This window comes from Lonchura striata, chromosome Z (assembly GCF_050655825.1).
Source record: "Lonchura striata isolate lonStrDom1 chromosome Z, ASM5065582v1, whole genome shotgun sequence".
NCBI lineage: Eukaryota > Metazoa > Chordata > Aves > Passeriformes > Estrildidae > Lonchura > Lonchura striata.
The window spans coordinates 63,920,552-63,941,786 of NC_140740.1; positions in this window are offsets into that span (position 1 = coordinate 63,920,552).

The window sequence follows — 21,235 nt, forward strand, 5'->3', positions numbered from 1 at the left end:
AGGATAGGTAGAAAACACAAGCGGTATTGAGGTTGGAACGAGATGATCTTGTACATTCCTCATAACCCAAACCAGACTATGATCCTATTAAAAGAAAAAGTAGGCATGCAACTGAAAAAAAAAAAAGTTATTCAGGTACTTCTGCCAGGTAATATATTTACTTTGTATTGTACACTTGATTTGAATGGAGACACTGTCTAGAAAATTCTGTAGATCTGGTGGATTTTATGCATTTATATTGATGCTGAAATTGGCAAGATAGAAACTTTCTAATGTAGTTTGGAGTATTAGAAATCAGAAATCATCTTTATTCTTAATCTTCTTTAATTGAGTGTCCTAGGATTGGGTAAACAAAATTTTTATTATACACACTGATTACATATTCATTAAATACCCTTGCTTACTTGATGTGTATATACTATTTCAATTTACATGGAAATCCTTGTATGGTTCTTTGGGATTTTCTTTAGTGGTCTCCAGCATATAATGTTCTTTCAATGTGGCTGTTCCTAGATCCTTGTTTTTGAGTAAATGCAATATTATAATTTTGCTCAACTTCTACTTTGTCAGCTTCTCCAAGGCTACACTGTTGCCTTTTTTTGATAAGAATAAAATGTTGTTTTGTTCTACCATTCTTATCAAGTGAGTAAAATGCTGTTCTTTCTACTGTCCTTATCAATATGAATAGTATGATCATCTACCTTTGCAGACTGGTTACTATTAAAAATATAAGAAGCTTCACAGTTTGGGGGCCTGAGTCAGATTGCTGAATAGTATGATTTACAACAGACTGTTCCAAAGATAACCATGTCAATGTGTCCCTTTGAGATACCTAAAGCCCTTCTTGGTCAGAGCTGGAATGCCGATCTGATCCAACACAGTACTTTCTGTGGCCCTGGATTTTTATTTATGCTGTGAAGCAATTGCATTTTTGCTATTTATAAAAAGAAATCAATCAAAATGTAAGGCTACCCTACAAAATACCTTGGTTAGGAGAAAAGGGTCAAAAATGGAAGAATGGTAAGAAGGACAGTAGATAAGCTCAAGTGACTTTGCAGCTGGGAATGCCAAGGCCTGGAGAATAACTGTGTGGGGAACCCCATATATTATACCCACTGCTGTTTATCCTCTGTCTGTTTTGAGGAACAGAATTTCCCTGTAGAGATAGCATAGGTGTTTGGAGAGACCTGGAGGCAGTCTCAGAGACCTGCTCAAGGATCCCGTTTTGGGGGGAAAGAGGATCAAAGTTTAGAGATCACAGAAAACTGGGAGGACAGCACATCATGGTGGTAAACTACATGTGCACAGGCCCCTGAGAAACTGGCGGAAGCAGCAGAGCCACTGCCTGCCACCTGCCAGCCTGGACTGAGCCTGTGCTCCTGCTTGATTGTCTCTGCAAAGGCATTGCCTTGGGATCACCCTGGTTAGCGAAGTAATGAAATAAACTTACTCTTTGCGTTTCAGACATGGTTTTGTGGTTGTTCTGGCTGTCTGCCTGTGTCAGCTCACTCACATTCTTCACTTCACATAGTATTTTGAAAACATATTTCATCTCAGTTAATACAGCATTTGGCAAATAGAGTAATATTGGCAGGAAAACGTTCAAAATGAAAGATTTGATGAGGCAGATGATAGGTTTGCTCTAAGTGTCTTGTGGCTGGGCAGACTAAGAATATCCATGAGAGAAACTTCACATATTTAATGCTAATTATCCTCTGTCTGTTTTGAGAGGCAGAACTTCTGCAGAGATTATAGAGAAGCTATCAGAAATTTAAGAGGCACCTTTCACAGACAGTCTTGAGTGTCCTGCTGGGAAAGAGATCAAAAATCTCAGTGGTCAAAAAGCACAGCATTGTGACGAACTACACATGCATGAGTCCCACTGGTACCCCGGGGCAGGCAGTGGATCCCCAGCCCCACTGGGGTCAGGTCAAGCCTAACTGCACCTGCAACTCTGTTTCCTGTGTTTCTACAGCACTGTGGTGTGTAGGGACTCTCAGTTAGTGACCTAATGAAATAAATCTACTAATTGCATTTCAGCTGTGGTTTGGTGGTCACCTTGGCTACTTGCACGTATCAATTCACATGGAAATACGTGGGGGTTTAGATCTCATGTTCATTTAGCTGAACTAGAATATGTAAGTTGTCCTTTAAATAACCTGATCTGAAGTTTTCTTGATCTGAGCCATAGGGTTTCCTCTAGTCCAGTTTGATATACAAACATATTATTATTATTTCTCAATTCCTGTATTCACCTAATTGTCAGCTGAGTATTTAATTTAGACCAAAAAAATGCATAAAATATTTCTGCTGCAATAACAAAATACATTTTCCTCCTGAGTCCAAGCAATGCAATTGTTTGGGTACTTTGTAATAAATCAGTTTTGACAGGTGTGAAACTAAGAATGAAGGTAACATTGGGGCCAGGGCAGAAAAGGCATTTTCTAGAAATATCTTTATGTAAATATATTACTTATCTTAGCAGGGAATTTATTTTAAAATAAATAACCCCTAGAAAAATAAGTAATACAAACTGATGCTGATTACATAAACATTACAGTAGACTTCTTTAAAAACTTTTCTCCCTCTTGGAGGCCTGATGAGAAAAAATCCCCAAGTGTATATTTTTATGCACTGGATTTGGGTATCCGTTTTGCTTTCAGAGAAGTAAAGAGCTGCTCACCTGTTGTACTTGCTACACCTCTAGGGTTGTTTATGCCTGGCAACCTTATCAGTATTGTAAAATACAATAATGTTGTCCCAGGTCAACAGTGGTTTATTTAATGAAGAATTGCTGGTCGCCAGTGAATTCTCTTGAGGAAGCAGACTTACCCACTGAAAAAGGCTCAGACTTAGCTAATATTTTTGGTATCAAACTTTAAAAGCACATATTGCTTTGATTCAGATACATAGTTCTTTCATTCTGTCTTAATGTACTCCTGTGTTAGAGAAATTACACTTTTCCCCTATTTTTAATAGCTTTATCTGCCATTTAATTTCTATCTTTAGCTGAAGAATCATTTTAAACGCAGACTTTTGGAAATATTCCTGTTAGCCCCATAGGTCCTAGGAAGTAAATTCCTGCAGATACAAGATACAGACAATAATTGGAGATTGGCAGCCTTTGCCTATGACAAGGAGTACCACTGGTGAGTTCTCCTGTCAGAAACTGCTTTCTCCAGCACCCCACATTGATTTTATCTGCCTCAACAATTACAATCATCTACTAACAGGACATCCTGAAATTAAACTTACTCTAGATCATCAATCTTGCAGAACACACGTAGTGCGGGTAGCTTGGAGTGCGAGCTGCAGGTTGTGCTCTGGCTGGTGGGACACAGCTGCAGCCCCAAACAATGAGCTGTGCTGGGGCACTGACCTTCTGCCTAACGAAGGGCACAGCCCTGGAATGCCAGTCATCAACAGAGCCTCTGCAGTGAGAAGAGCCCAGAATAAATAAAACCATCGGACCAAGAGGCGCATGAAAAGGACATGAAGGGTGTGTGAATAGAATGTGCAATGACTGCAAGGATCAGGGATTCCTTTAATCAGAGTCCCTCCCGGGGGCACCCAAATTGTGCTCTTACTTTGTTGCTTCTCCACAATTATTACTTGGAGGAATCAGAGGTTTCACTCTGCTGTGGGAACCCAGGGTCAAGCCAGGAACAGAAACTTGTCAGACAGTGAGGGTGTGAGGTGTGGGGAGAGTCAAACAGGGCACTGCTGGTTCACTGGAGCCACTCACTGCAAAGGAGCTTTGGTCCCAGCAGTTAAAACCTTGGATGGTGTGACTCCAAGTTCCAGAGTGACATCTAAATGGTCACAACAAGAAAATGGCTTTAGCATCTGTAATGTCCATATTTGAAACCTTATTTTGAATAAAACTCAACCAAAACCAGCTCAGCTAACAAGGAAAGATGCTCTGCTGGATTTTATATTCACCAATAACTAGGAGATTTTGGAAATGTGAATCTGAAAGTGTCACGAATTAGTGTCTTAAGATCTCTTTGTGATTGAGTGTTTCAAGAGCAGCCTTGCCTGCAGTGATCAAGTAATTGTGGAGCTTAGGCCCCTGAGGTCAGTGAAGAGGGTAAAAAGCAATATAATAACCCTAGACTTCAGGATACCAGATTCTGGCCTGTCCAAAGATCTGCTTGGAAAGGTCATATGGGATGATCCTCTGAAGAGAAGACAGGCCCAAGATAGCTGGTTAATGTTCAAGGGTTGCCTCCTCCAAACTCAAGAGCAGTGCCTCCAGGTAAAAATGCCAGGAGGCATTTTCATCATAGAGCTTCTGGACAAACTCAAACACAGGAAAGAAGCATCTAAAAGGTGGAAGCAAGGAGAAATAAATGTAGAGGAATACAGAAACACTGTTCAAACATCCAAGGAGGGAATTAGGACAGGATGTCAAGGATGTCAAAGACTCACCAAGAAGGGTGAGTACATTTAATAAGCATATGAGTACATAGGTGGTGAAAAGGTGAGGGTCTGTTGCACAAAGGGACTTGGGCTGAATTGCTGAATGATGTTCAGTCTTCATTAGAGAGGATGGCCTTTGGAGTTCTCAGATTGCAGAGACCATAGCAGAAGTTTGGAGCAAGAGAGATGTACCCTTTTTGGAAGAGAATCATGTCAGGTAATACTCAACTAAACTGGACTTACAGAAGTTCCACATGCTGTGGCATCATTGTGATACCACACCCAAAATTCCTTGATTGTGGCAACTGGAAGTGCCTGATTTCTGAAAACTGGAAGAGCTGGGGCTGTTTGGCTGGACAAAAGAAAACTGAAGGGGAATCTTATCAATGGATACAAACATCCCAAGGAAAGGTACAAAGAAGATGGAGCCATCAGTGGTGTTCAGTGACAGTCCTAAAGGCAATGAAAAAACTGAAGCACTGAATATTAGGGCATATTTTTATGTTGTAAGGTTGACTAAGCACTGGCACAGACTGCTCAGGGAGGTTATGGAGTCTCCATTTTTGGAGATATTCAAAAACCATGTGGACATGATATAGACCAACACTCTAGGTGGCCGTGCTTGATTAGGAGTGCTGGACTAGATGACCTCAAGAGATTTCTTCAAGTGCCAACCAGTCTGTGATTCTCTCATTCCGAGAAATACAATGCAGAGGTTTGGATCTCCTCCTGACCTATTGAAGTGATTTTGGATACCAAAATAGGATTAATTGTTCTTGTAAGATGGTGCTTCTCACCCAGCCTGGAAAGGCAGAAACAACTTTTTTCAGGCTCCATTGGTACTTCAATTTCTCAGCTAAAACAAGAAAGTGCAGTAAGTGATGTGACTGATAATAAAAAACCAAAAATAAAAATAAAAATAAATATTAGCACAAAATGCAGACCTAAATAAGGCTAGGCTGCAAACTTACATGTGTGTGTCCTAACTAAAGCAGCCCTTAATTCCCAGTACAGAATTGCCTGGGTCATGAAGAAGTAGTGCTTCCCTGAGAAAAGTGATGAAGGACATGAAATCATGTTTAGATTTTTCAAGGTAGTATGAAGACTCCTGTGGTTTGCACTCCACAGTGTAAAATACATTTATATACTACCAGAGGATTTGCAATTGTGACTGTACACAGGATTAATAATCAATTAAGAAATACTGTTGACATAATGAGGGTTAATGACAGTATGAAATCTCATACTAATTTTATAGCAATTATAACTTTAAGAATTGTTTTAACATTTTAAAGCAGAAAAGCTGGTTACTTTAACACATGATCATTGTTGGTCCCTTCCAGTTCAGAATATTCTTTGCCTCCCCTTTGCTGAGCTATTGTGTTTATACAATATTAGCACTTAATGCTCCTATTACCACAAATGCATTCTTCAGCACAATGTTACATCCAGTATGTTAGAAATACTGCCAAACAAGGGAGAGTTTAATTGAAAAACAGCAAAATAGAATTACTGCCTTTTCATTTACAGATTTGCTTAAGGAAAGACAACTAATTTTCCTTACTTTTTACGTACAGCTTTCATGAGACAGAATTTATTTGGAACACATTACTGAGCATATTTCCTTGTTTTTCTTATCCAGTTTATGTATATAAAGATAAGAGATCACAAAAATCACTAAGATCAGCAAACTCCTAAGGCATATATTTTCTAGTTGCATTAAGATTCTAGCATGAAGTGACGTCAATTAAATTCCATTTTTACTTGATCTGTGTGATTAGCTGTGAGATAAGGATCCAGTAGGAAATGTGGAAAAACTTTATATTCACTTTCAAGTACAGAGGTTACTTTTTGGTTAGCTGGTTGGCACTGGTTGCTGTTTCTGTAAAGCTCAGTAACTGCATGAATTCTACTAAAAGATGTTGTGTTTTGAGCAAATGGTTGAAGTCTTCAGTCCACAGCTACTATTTTAAAATAGTTAATATTTGTGATGAACTGGCCTTTTGAAAAAAAAACAATGCAAAATCTTCCACATAATAACAAAAAAAAAAAAAAACCCAGTTCTCTTTCTCTCACATTTTCTCTGTATCCTCCCTTCCCCAGATATAAACTACAATTTAGATACAGAAGCAACATCACATTGAGAAGAGAATTTTTTTCCCAGGGAAATCCTTCTTTCCATAGGTAGTAGGCATAGCTACAAAAGTAATGTATTAGGAAAATTATGTATTTTAAATTGTAAAGTACAGTTATTCTTTGTGACATATTAGTGATATGTTGTGCTTGCTTTACACTAGTGAAATTTAAAGTGCAACACAACACCTATGATGAAAGGGTAATAGAAATACTTATCACACTTCCTAAACATGTATTCTGCTCTTCACCCAAAGATCTCAAACTGTTATGAAGTTGGAGGGTAAGCAGATGGGCTACTTCCTGAAATTGCCAGGGTGCCCAAAGAAAGAAGGACATGGGCTGATCCTCCTAAACAACCCATGCCACACTACAGCTCTCATAAGGGGTGGCCAGCAGTTGCTCCAGCTTATTTTCTAGATTCCTTGGCTACTTCTGACCATCTAACCCAGCTAAAAACTGCATTGGCTGTGAACCTTCCAGATTTCCTCTTTTCTCTGAGAAATTATTTTCTCATATTGACTGATTGAATGTGTTGGTCTCATGACCCTGCAAAAGATACACTGTGCGTCTTACTAGGAGAATAAAGTTTGAATGTAACAATATTCTTTGACTTACTTATAGTTAGAAGCATCCCTGACACTCAATCAGTGATCATTACCAAAGCAGACCTACAGGAGCACCACAGTTTTAGTTCTGTTTGTTCTAAAGTCAGTGAAATTGTTTGGTTTTCTGATTAGTATCAGAACTTGAGCTTAATCTAGGAAAATGATGAATAAACTAGAAAGTATGAGATCCAGAGCTACTGCTGAAGTTTAATATTTATGTGAAAAATCACCAGAAACTGGCGACTTACCAACCTACATCTGCATTTTTATTTTATTCACCATTTTCCATATTTACAGCTCTGTCAGAGATTAATGAGTTACCCAGTTCCTACTTCACCTCTTTTTGTAAGAATAATGCATATACTGATTAATAAGAAACTGCAAAAAACTAAAAGCTTATTCTCCTTCCCTTTCCTTTTTTGAGATGGTCTTGAAAACTCATCTGTTCTGGGAAGTACTCCACCTGTGAGCAGATGCCTCCCTGACTTGTGCTTTGTTTACTTGTGTGCCTTTAATTGAAAGTTCTTTGCCAGCAGGCCTGCTAATCATTTATTATGCTACCTTTATTGGAGATGGATGTATTTACACTAATAGCACTACTAGTTCTGTATTGTTCTGTGTCACAGAGAGGAAAGAAATATGCTATGAAACTGCTCAACAGCCCACTACAATGTGAGTCTTGTAACATAACTTCCCAGCAGTCAAATTGCAGCAATCATGCTCATGCAATGGTAGTTGTGAACAGAAGTCATGATACCAGCAATGGTAATGACACTATCTCGAGTTACTTTTTTATTTTTCTATAACAGAAAAGAGTAGAGATTAATTTGGCAGTTTCTTACTGAGCAGTTTCTGTTTCAATTATATTCACAGTTTACTTAGGAAGAGTAATGGTGTAACCACACTGCTTTGCTCAACACGTGAGATAGCTTAGTGATTAGAAAACAGAGAGAAAAATCACAAGGGACTAAGTCCTGTGATTGCTGGAGTTAAAGGAAAAACCCTATTGGTTTTAATGGAAAACCATAAAACCTGTGTAATGTAACCCACGATTCTGAAAGAAATGGATTAATACTAGACATTCATATTTTGCCTTTTATACTTCAGTATTATTATCACCAATGTGACAAGGAAAATATCAAGCCTATCAAAACTTTGATTGTAAAATTGTATTTTTTAATATGACTAGGATTTCTTACCATGACCTGTGTGATAATCCAGTGGTTTGGTTATAGCTGTGATCATCCATCATCAAATGAAACATTATACCTTATTTGACTGTGTTTCCTATGGCACACAGGAATAGGAACAGCAAACCTGAGATAGCAAGAGAGATATTATTCAATGCTTAAATTAATGCTTAAATAAAAGAATTCATGAAATACAACATTTTAAATAATGGAACCATTCTGTTTCAAAGTGTGAAGCAGATTCCTGTGGGACATACCCAAAGCATATATTCCATGTGGGTAAATATGTTTACAAAACAGATCAAAATTATTACAACAGTTATCTAATCAGATCTCCCAGTAGATAACAATTTTACTCTGATCACTACATTAAATACTTAACTGCAGAGTCACAATAGACAATTCAATGTAATTGCAAAACTTGCAGCAGCAAGACACCTCTCTCGACATCAATCAAGAAACCTACTCTAGTCACTTACTGTTGTAAAAATCTGATAAGAATAGTACTTGATGATTACCAACAAATTATTTAACCTTTGGATGATGAGTGCCTGACTCAGACAACAGGCTTTATCCTCTGCAAGGAAAAATGATAGCTGTGCATCATGTTTTTGGAATGGATTATAAACTGAAAGGTGTTAAAATATTTTACAGATGGGAGATCAACTGGATATCTCTTCATAAATCTTGGCATTTTCCATCTGTTTCCATCATGTCACTGAGGCTCTTGGTGACCACACAGTTGCTGATAATATAGCAGTACTACTTGAGAAACACACTTTGCTACAACTGTACACATCCCCTTCTGTTAACCAAGCCTTGTCTGCAGAAGGTGCAAGCTTATGTCCTTTGTGTTACCTGCAGACATAAACTCTTTCTGATTGTCTTTCTAGCCATGATAGCCTTATGTCTTCAGAAGCAGTAACAGCTTGGACTTAACATCACACTACCTCTTTTGATCTTTTCCTGAATGCTACTCACTGGAATTGGGGTTTGGGCTATTGAATAACCTCTCTTGCAACCTCTGGTCCATGTTACTACCTGTGGTCCTCAGGAGGTAGGTGCTGTTTAAACAATACTGGGTACATGTCATCACAGGTTCACATGCTTCCCTGACAGCCTTCTTGATCCCAGCAAGAACAATCCTCTGAGCACACACAAAAGTGGCATCTTAATTTCTCCTGCTCACTTTCTCCTAACTCTCTGCGCAGTGTCGCATAAGACAGAAGGGTTGTGAAGATTTTGCATAGCCTGTGCATCCCAGGGGAACATCTGGTGTTTTGCTTATGGGTCTTTGCACACCTGTGAACACACAGAATTTACTGTGCAGCTTATTCCCAACAATTATATAAACAAATTTCATTCCTAAATACTTAGGAACCCTTGGACAAAAATACACCAAACAAAGCAATACAAAATAAAACCCCAAATCAATAAAACAAACCACTCCCTCAAAAAAGACCCAAATCCCCTATTCTCCCTGGCACACAAACACTGCAAAATGAAATGTATCACTGCTTTGAAAATGTCTGCCCTTTTCTCTTGTAAACATCTGCAACACCAACAGATTAAAAGATTGACTCCAAGAACACAAAGCAGTTTCAGTGTGCTGAAGGGAGAGCTGCCCACAAGAGCAGTGCCCATGGTAACGGGAAATCTGCCACCTCCTATAAAGCCTGGAAGTGAGACAGGGAGGCAGGAGCCGTGATGGGACTCCGCAGAAGACCAGGAGAAGCAGCAGTACCTGGGAACATCTGTGCAGGGCCGTGACACTTGCAGACATGCATCTAATGCTCTCACTGTCTGCGGAACTCTGCATCAGAAAAAACGACAGGATCCCTGTCTTCATATCCCAGCTGATGGGATTATTATGGGGATGATGGTAATAGTCCTGTTTTGACTTTAAACTGGAATTTTAAGGAGCACATTTAAACACTCAGGTATTCACATCTTACCACAGAGAATTTAGCTTAATGACCTCATAAGAATTCCCTCTGTGTTCAGGTAGCTAGACTACATGAGTATTATTTCAGAAATGTTACCTCCAAACTGATGAATACTTCAAAATTATTCAAAACTATGTCACTCTACCACTCTACCATCACAGCCTTTGCTGATTAGTTGATCCTGACGACTGGGATAATAGTTTATTGCTTTTCCAGAAGACATAAGGTTATGCTTATATCGAGACTAAAAGTGTATTTTTCCTCTGCTCATTTCCCTGATATGCTTACTTTCTATGTTAGGAAATGATACCATCCTCTCTGCCAAAGCTTTGCTCTCTCAGCAAAGCTGCTAGTCTCCTTTGTGGTATTCAGTTCCCTACTTATTAATACTTGAAAATTGTGGGATTTATTGGAAAATGAAAGTTACCCAGTTCCTACTTTACCTGAAAGAAGATTTTTCAGGAACACTATCTATGACAACTGGACTTGCTGAACATTTGGGAAATGTAACATGACACTGGCTACCTTGAGCTGAGAATGGGGAGAGAAAAAATAGAAACTTTGTGTATCTCAAGGCCTCCTTTATTTTCATAGATATTTTCTGTTTTCTCAAAGCAGGTAGGTTTCTCTAGGTACTCCCATGCCCCTGTGAAAAGAAAGGTTTAAAGGCCACCTAAATGAAATCACAGAATCAGCTAGGTTGGAAAGGACCCTGGAGATCATCAGGTTCGACATATGAAATGTGTACTCTTTGTAGTCTTCTTACATGCATCTCAATGCCACCACAAGAAGAAATAGAGAAGAAAAAACCCACAGGTTACAGCCCAGAGTAATTACCTTGGATACCAAAATACTGTGATTTATAAAATGTATCAATAAAATCATGATAATTTTCCCCTCTTTTCATTTCTTTCACATGCTTCTCTAAATTATGAATGTGATGTTATATTCTTATCTCAATGCACAGCACCGAAATTCCATTCTTATTAAAAATCCCTCAGTTTGAGATTAGTTCCTTTTGTTTATACCGGAAATAATTTTTTTGATGTTCTATCCTCTGATGTGATATACAGCCTCCTTTTACTGGGAGTGCCATGACTTTATCAAACTGTAAAATCTGAGCTTTGCCTTTCTGAAGAACCAGTCTCAAAATCCATTGTTTTGCCTTGTGTATATGTTCTCCCCTGGAGAGTCTGTATGATATTGTAATAGGACATTGTTTTATACATATGAAAACAGGACTTAAAGTCACATATGCCCGGCATTATGAACACCTGCCGCTTTATAACAGCTCATTGTTCATTTGGGGAAAAAAAAAAGACACAAAAGTATGCAAAAATATTTCCCACAACCTCCAAAGTGTTTAGACTGTATTTGAATTTTGTGCAGGTTTTAAAGGGAGAGCAGCTCTTTGAGTTGGGTATTTTGGGAGATCTCCCTTGCTGTTAAAATGCAATTGGAATGAAACTCTCTCTGTATGAGGGAGGACATAACATCAGTATCATTGCAATTCTGGCTAATTATATAATCATACAGTTCTTACATGCAGACAAGTCTTATACTGAATAAAAGTACAAGTTTACATGTACAAGATGAGAGGGTTCAAGCCTTTAATCAGATTATTGGCAGCAATTATTCAAGCCTTTCTTGAATAGTTCTTTTTCAATTTTCTTAATTTATTTGCAACTCAAGCTACAGTGTTTATCATATATGAGGTCTATGCATTCCAAAATGAAGGTTTTTTTTTTTTTTTTAATTTGTCATGTTAATTTGAGCTTAATATTATCTGCCAAGTAGTAGAGATATGAAAATTGGGCTGAAATAGTCCCAGTGTTTCTGCAGTTGGGGAGCTATGGGATAGTTAATTACAATATGCTATAAATAGACAACAATACACTGCTTCAGCATTTTCTTTTCCCTATTCTACCACTCTTTCTCTTCCTGTCTCAGTCTTTTCTTCTATTTCCATTTTCACTTTTCCTACTGGTATTTTTTCTCTTATTTACCTAATCTTCCCTGTCAAATTCCCTTTTAGTTATACATTTCTGTCTAATATTTATAGCCAGTACCATAAAATGTGAGTTAATAAGGCAACAGGATAAAACTGAAACAAGACAGATGGCTAGTATCACTCTGTTTTAAATAACTACTTATGAAAAACTCTTCAGCTTTCAAATTCTATTAGATGAAGAAGAAATAAAAAATTATGTGTATACAGTTTAAAATATGCCTAAGGAGTTGCTTGCCAAAGGATTTGCCATATGTTGAGTGCACTTTAGAGGTGGTCTGGGGGCCAAATTTCACATATGACTTGCAGATAGGTGATGGGAGCATATGACAGAGAACTGGGCTTCTTAAGGAATAAATGTGTGGTCTGAGCTCACTTCTTTAGACCCTTTAAAGACATGAGTGGCTGTCTAAAGTTAGACACTTAATGAAAAGAGGATGTAGCCCATCTTTCTTCCCAAAAGATTATTTCGACAATTTGTGCAGGTGAGGACTTGGGCAAAAGTAAACTTGTTAGGAAGGAGACTGATGAGAGGATTTGGCAAAGAGACTGTTTTAGTGGTTGTGACACTGCATGTGACTTCACTGCAAAAGTAATTTGTTCTTTAAAATTTCCTTTGAAAAGGACCTGTGCATTTAGCTTGAAGAGAAACTGAAGTTCTGCAAGAAGAGTTGCTGCATCTGGTAAATTCATAACATGTTTCCTGCTTTCTGTGTGTGCTTTTTCACTCCTGCATTGACAGAGCCAATATGGGAATGATGCTCTTTCTAACCTGCACTCTGAGTGCTCATATAAAGGCTATTCCCTGAAAGTGACTACTGATTTTGAATTCTTTAGAAAGAACAATTGTAAGCATTATTCTGCTCCTTCAATTGTGCAGCCTAAGCCTTATTAGCTGTTGCTCAATTAAAAATAATTTTGCACAGACTAAAAACTATAGCACTGGTTGTATACATTCTCAGGGTTTTCTCAATGCTAAATCCATATGTGCAAACTGCTTCATGTTTGTGTATATGGTCCTTCCTTATCCTGATTTTAAAAATAATCTCTCCCCAACATATACATATCCTTTTTTGTGTGGAATTCTCTTGACCTCTTCCCACGTAACACCAATGATCAGAAATCTTGGGAATTAAGTCATGGGTTTAGCAATGGGAATTAATTTCTTTCTGCTCAGTACCTCAAAAGTATCCCTAATAAATAACAGCTTTCAATTACTATGTAAATGGATGCTAGTTGTGCTTATTCTGATTCTTCCTATCATGATGCTGAGTGACAAACTCCCAATCATTTGTTCAGTTTAAATTATCAATTTGCTAGTCAGAATACTTAAATCCTTCACAGTGATACCTCTGTGGCAGGTGTATACAGGTACACAATACTCTGACTATTTAACATGTCATTTTTACCTGAATAATTAGATAATTCTACCTCTGGCTGTGTAAAGACAGTTAGTTCTAGACATCAAATAATAACAATTCAGGTTCACCATCTGGCTGTGAAAAGACAGTTCTAGACATCAAATAATAACAATTCAGGTTCACCACTTTTTTTCTGAAATCATATCAAATGGAAACTTGCTGAGGGATTAAACAGCAATCTTGTTTTAGCTGTCAGTCTTATTTGATGACTAATACCATTCACAGAAGAGAGTCAGGGATGGAAGAAAATGAATGTATAGATTATAGTAATCAGTGTCCTTATTTCTGCATTCAAGACTTTCAGTTGTGACAAACTGTAATAAGGATATATATTGGATTTTACATTTGAGTCTCTGGTTTGCCTTAAAGAGACAAAAGAAGCCCTTGGAAAATATACTCAGCTACTATTAAAAAAGAACTAGATCAAAATTATAATTTATGCTTGCTATATTTATATTATGGGCTGAATATTTTCACAGAACTCCATTTTCAGTGGCCTGAAAAATCCACAAGGAGAAAAAATTAACTTTTCATTCCCTCCAAATCTTTATTTTTTAAAGTTATTTCTGTCTTGCAGTAAGTGCTGTTGCACATAAAATTGCTCAAGTCATAATCCCTTAGACATTGCTGAAAGACTTGAAGCACACTATTTTTTTGAGCCAGACTCTCAATGAATTTGTCAGTATGCTGAATGGGAACTGTCACCAAAAACATTCTACCCACCAAATTGCTGACTCAAATGTGTCAGATTACATTATGGGTATGATAAAGTAATGTTTTTATGTGACATGGTGATGCAATTCAAACACAGTTTGAATAAGGTGATTTTACAAATTATTATAATAATTTCACAATCATTGTGAAAGTAAAATCATAATGTATAAGGTTGGAAGGGACCAAAGGGCATCATCTGGCCCAGCCTCCCTGCTCAAGCAGGGTCATCCCAGAGCACATGGCACAGGATTGTGTCCAGACAGTTCATGAATATCCCCAGTGATGGAGACTCCACAACCCTTCTGTTCCATCTGCTCCAGTGCTCTGTCACCACACAGTAAAGAATTTCATCCTCATGTTCAGGTGGAGCTCCTGTGTGTCAGTTTGTGCCCGATGCCTTTTGTTCTATAGCTTGGCACCACCAAGCAGAGACTGGATCCATCCCTTCAGATGACACCCTCCCTTCAGATACTCACAGACATGGATGAGGTCCCCTCTCAGTCATCTCTGCTCAAGGCTGAGCAGGTCCAGCTCCCTCAGCCTTTCCTGCCAAGAGAGATGCTCCTGTCCCCTCATCATCTTTGTCACCCTCTGCTGGACCAGCTCCAGCAGCTCTGTGTCTCCCTTGTCCTCAGGAGCCCAGAAGTGGACACAGCACCCCAGAGGTGCCTCACCAGGGCTGAGCAGAGGCCCAGGATCACCTCCCCCAGCCTGCTGGCACTGCTCTTCCCAATGCACCCCAGGACACCATTGACCTTCTCGGCCACCAGGACACACTGCTGGCTCACGGACAGCTTGTTGTCCACAAATAACTAATAACTAATAACTAATAAAGAGGTCAATAAAACAATCCAAAGCACTCAAGATGTTGCTTACTTCAACAATTACTTTTGATTCTAAATGAGCCTAAAGAAAAAAGGTTATGCCAAAATTCTGATCCTGTGTGGTTTTTTTAACCCTCAGTTGAGTGTTTACACTAAGATTTTATTTACTTCCTATGCTAATGGACTATAATTTACTAACACCAAGGAATGACTAGACTTCATCAAATAAACTTCCGAAACACCTGTGGGATTTTTTGGTTGTGGCTTTTGTTTGTTTGTGTTTTTGGGTTTGTGGGGTTTTTTTGTTTGGTTGGCTTTTTGTTAATTTGGGGGTTTTTTGAGGGGGAGAATACTAACACATTTAATATTTAATACCTATGTTCAGTGGGAAAAATTTCGTGATAACAAATACAGTTTATATAGCTTATTTTTGACCTTTCATTTCATAGGAATAAATATCAGCTTATTGACTGACAAACATTAAACCATCATAGCAACATGGCCATTACTACCTTAAGAAACATAAATTGAAATTATAATTTGGCATAATATGAAAATATCACCTAAGAAACTGGTGGTTTGAAATACACTGTAGCAAATTTATAGATGACAAATAAGACTAGATTCCTGCTGCCTTTGGCAGTACAAAAACGAGAGAAAAATGTGTCATCCCATCTCTGAAAAAAAACAGACAAACCAGATGTAGTATTTAAATGGTTAGAAATTTAAGAGGAAGTAAATTTGGAATTTCAGTTTATGGAAACACTGAGCTGAAAAAAGTAAAATAACTTACAACTTCAGAAACCCCCCTTGTCCCCCAATTCCACATTCTGCTTTTCATTGCCTGGCAAATACCTTTCAGCTAACACATTGATAATCACTTACAAACATAAAGATTGAATTTACAGTAACCAGTTTTCCTATGGATTTCACCTGGGACAGTTGGATATGTAATTTATTAATGAGAACACCACAGCAAGGTGTTCTAATTAATCTGTTGTTAGGTATGTTAACTGCTACTGCTCTATCCAATGTTTCTCATTAGAAAGTTAAGCAGCTCAAAAGTTCTCTACATGTGGGGCCATGATCAACAGTGCTAAATAATCTAACCTAATGTTAAGTACATCCCAAAAGTTTAAATGATCAGTTTGGATCCATTGTCCTGTTTGCATAAACACCAAATCAGAGGAAGATTATGATCTATAACCCAAACAAACAAACAATTGTGATATCTTTTTACACACACACACACACACACACACACACACACAGACACACACACACACAGACATATATATAATATTAAAAATTCAGCAATCCTCTGTATGGAAAGCTGTACAGTGTTGAGCTTTAAGTTATGATGTTTCACTGCAGGGTCTTCTTGTGTCTGGGAAAAACAGGCATGCTGTATCATTGCTGCTTGACTTCACAGCTGTTCAGGCAAGGAAGTTCTCTTTTTGCATTAATTAAGATTTTACACAGTGCTAGGCATTTAACAGCACAAATTTTAAGATAAATTTTGTAAGTATTTTCTTAAGTGGAAGCTGAAAAACCCTTTTAAATAGAGAAAGTAAGAAGCATTTCTGCTTCTGGTTATTTTTATCACTTTAAGAGAGAAAGTGAAATACTGACAGGAACTGTTTCCAAGTTCAAATCTCAAAGAAGGGAGTCACCATGAAAAAGTCCTTGGATATTTCCCGTTTAGTCATTGTTACTGTTCCACCCACATAGCCAACAGGGTTTATGAAGATTAAGTGAAATAAATAAACTTGCACACCCTTAACCTAACAGAAAATTGAATATTTCATAGAAGAAAAGTGGAGCAGCTTGACCAGAGAGGCTGTAGAGCCTCCCTCACTGGAGATATTTAAGAACTGTCTGGACATAATCCAATGTCATGTCTCTGGGATGCCCCTACTTGAGCAGGAAGGTCAGACCACATGTCTCCCTGTGGTCTCTTCCAACATGACCCATTCTGTGACTCTTTGAAAAGGCAAAAGGTACATGAATCCATAAAACTTAACTTTGAGAGACTACATTTCTGTAAGTCAAAACAAAATATGAAATACCTGGTTGCTGTTTATGGTTAAAAACAGCATTCAAGGGAAAGCTTTGGACAATGTAGGAATCAGCTGAAAAAATAATGTGCATTAAGGATAGAAAAATAATCAAAAAATAAATAAATGCAAAACCTGAAATATTGATGGTAAGTATGAAAAAAAACCAGTGATACAAGATTGTCAAGGTTTTACGTAGATATTTTGAAGTATTTCTACTGATAATTAATTCTTCAGTACTCTGTATGTGAGAGTGGGACTGCAGTTTAGTTTTTAAAGACCTTTCTTCTGTTTGAAATTATTACAAAGATGAATCTATTTTCTATTTCATACAAGCAGTTACAGCTTAAGAGAGAATGTTCAAGAGTATACAGGCACATATGATGAAAAGCGCAATATTGTCTCTTACTGTCTTGGCTGGTCTTTTCTCACAATGGTATAATTCACACCAAATGAAGACAAGTTTTCTTTTAGTGAATTAAGAATTCAAATGAAGTTTGGAAAGCAAAAACACTAACAAGGATGTGAGCCTAGACTATTTTTTTTTCAATAAATGGATCAGGTTTCTTAATAGCCATATGATTTTAGGTGAAAGATATCCAATTTTTAGACATGCAGACCTAGTCACCATTAATTTTTCCTAGCCTTTTCTTCAAATTCATCTTCAATTTGGGCTACAGAGAGTTGAATTGTAGTCATGAGTGTAAAAGAAACAAAAATTGAACTTTTCTCTACATTTCAAAGTTTATTTTCTCTAAAAGTTGTTCACAAATAGCATTTTAATACCAATAAACAGTGATAACACAGAAAAGCTCAGCAGAAATGTTGAGTCTAAAATGGAACCATTACCTACAGCAAAACTAATGGTTTAAAGAGAAAAAATTCTTCTGACATAACCTAAACATAATCTAACATTCTAACATAATCATATTCCAGTGTTTTCAGGAAATATCCCAACCAGAGTATGGTAAAAGCTAGCAATTATGTCACATATGCAACTCAGGAACATAAAGTCAAAATTTTATCCATAATTCTTTGATGACTTTAGCATAGCATCTGAGGCACATTTTCAGCATCTGAGTCCCATTACCTTTGACAGTCTTCGGTTCAAACACCAAATTCTGAATGCACAGAGACCACCAAATAAAAGAACAGTAGCAAGTAGGTTTTCCAGATGCACAGTTTCAATGGATGGAGTCAAAAGAAGATTCAGACACTCTGAAACAAATTCTCCTGAATATCCTGGATTTTAGCCAGAGGAGGAGAAGTAATTCTGAATTCCTACAAACCTGTTTCATGTCCCCATGTTCTTGTCTGTTCTGCTATGCTTATTATTTTTTTCTTTCTTTTGTGACTGGAAACAATTACTAAACTTTTTTTAGCATTTCCACAGATTTAGAAGCAGTAGCTTGCTAACTACAGAACATTTGCTTGATTGCTCACAAGGCCTAATGCAGCATCTCATCCAGTATTTGCAAAGTACAGTATGCCTAATTATCAAAATTTACAGATAGTGTTGAGAGACATTGCATTTGGAGCCCTACCTGTGTAGGATCACCCTTGGCCTGGGCTGATTCAGCTGCCTGTGCAACTCTTGTATCTGGTACCAGAGTTCCCTTCAGTGTATTTGCACAGCACCAACAGTGCTGGGCCACAGAGACAGGAGATAGCTTTAGTGTACAGTGTTAGGAATACAGCCTTAGGAATACAGTGTGCCAACATTTGCTCTCCAATATGATGATGTGATATAGCAATAGAAAGAGAAATACACTGCAACTCTGTTTCTGTGGAGCTGTAAAGGAATGTGTCTGGAAGAAAAATCCATGTGGGCTTGGTCACTACCTCTGTCCAGCAAAGGATATGTCTCATGATTTAGAACTTCTGTTTAGCTAGGGAATAAAGCAATACTTTCTAGTCCTGGTAGTAACTCATAAAGACTTCAAACATATTTCTGAAATAAGTGCAATAGAACTTGCATGTAATTGCAAGAACAATTTCATGTTTTGAAATAGTAAGATAATTTACTAGTATCTGAGCAATCCACTTCTAAATGCTCTTAGAAATGGAATTTTCTTCCTCTCTGCCATATATGTGAGCACAGCTTTACACACATGTGGGCCTCAAGAGCCAGATTTTATCAGTAAAATGGTGCCAACACCCACTGAAAGTGCACTGCATGTCATGGTTAAGTTCTCCAACATGAATCCTGAGTATATTTTTCTGTAAAGATTAGATACTCTTTAAATAGAAAAACATAAAACAACACTGAGAGACTAAAACAAAATTACTCACTATCAGAGGGGTAGGATCCCAAGTATAGGAGAAAGCATCTCTCTGCATGGAAGATGTTGCAGTGGCATTTGATTTCCCTGAAAGACAGTCTTGCTCTGCCAGATAATAAACTGGGAGTTTTATACTTCATTTTCAGAGAAACTTGAAGAAGAAACATGCACTCAAACCACCATACTTCAATTCAGTGTCTTTAATAGAAAACACAGCTTTGAGAAGGAGAAAGCCACAAAAACCAGACAAAGTCTGCAGGGTGTGTGCTACAGGCCAATACCTGCTTTTGGTTGGTTGGTTGGTTTGTGTCATAATACAGTAATCTAATTTAAAGATGCAAACATATATTCCAAATTCCATTTTTCAGATTACTTCAGATATGAAGCAGAATTCTTATACTCCAAATAATGCAACTTATTGTGAATTAATGACTGTATAATTAGTGAACATGTAAAATATTTATAAATGCAATCTAACTTTAAATCTGAGATTTAAAAGATATAAAATATTTATAAATGCAATCTCACTTTTTTTATATACCCTTCTATCTAAAATATTTCTATAGTCATTACACTGTTATTTTAAAAAGCATGAAACTAGACTAGTCAATAAAACATTCAGACAACATTTACTTTTACATTTTACTTATTTCTTCCCCTTCTTTGAACCAGTTTGCATCTATACAGACTAAGCAATGAAACTAGCAGGAAATTAAGAACTGGTTTAGAATTTCTCTGTTACTCTTATTCCACAAGAATTTCTAGTGATAAGATCACTTCGGGTGCATGCCCTGCACTGGGAAACAGAACCGATGTCATCTAGTTTTGACAGCTAGGAGACCTCAACACTGCTGACTTTTCAAACAAACATGTAGCAAAACATAACTAATTAACTGCTGAAACTTTGTATGCTCTCCATTTTTCAGTGCTGAAACTTTAACTTATGTAGATGCTTCTCTCTTTTTAACCTTCAGAAAGTTTTTACAACCTGTTTTGTCTTACATACAATTTCCTTTGTGGACCTGTCTTAGATTATGCAATATTCTTCAGGAAGACACAAAATAGTGGCAACACTCAGACTAGAAGTTCTGTCTGCAACTGGTTAGCATGCTCTGCAACCTCACAGTTACAAGAACAATCGAAAAAATACAGCTTATTGCAGAACTGTTCATAAAGTTTATTAAACACAAGTGCAAGGATACGCAGGTGGCTAAAAAGATGGAGTCACAGGTGAGGAATCCAGAAATACTGAATCTAGTTGTAATATTAGTTCAACCAAAACATGAAGAAAGTGATTCAGGGAGGAAATGGTTTCCCATATTTCAGAAAAGCACGCCTGTTCTGTTTAGAATAATAATGCCAACAGTGCAAGGATGATATTTTTTCTCAATGGAAGAGATCAGGATGATAGATTTGTCAACTTCTAGACAAAAGTTGTCTAAATGACTGTGGCTCATGTGAGTACCTGTATGAAGAGCTCTGATTTTTATAGCAAAACTGACTGCCTAGTTCTGCTCAATTATCTGCATTGCTTGTGGAGTAAAAAAAAAAAGAGTAAATTAAAAAGAAAACTGGGGGATGGTAGGATGGTGTAAGCAATCAGCTCTTAGATACCAGAGATTCATTATCA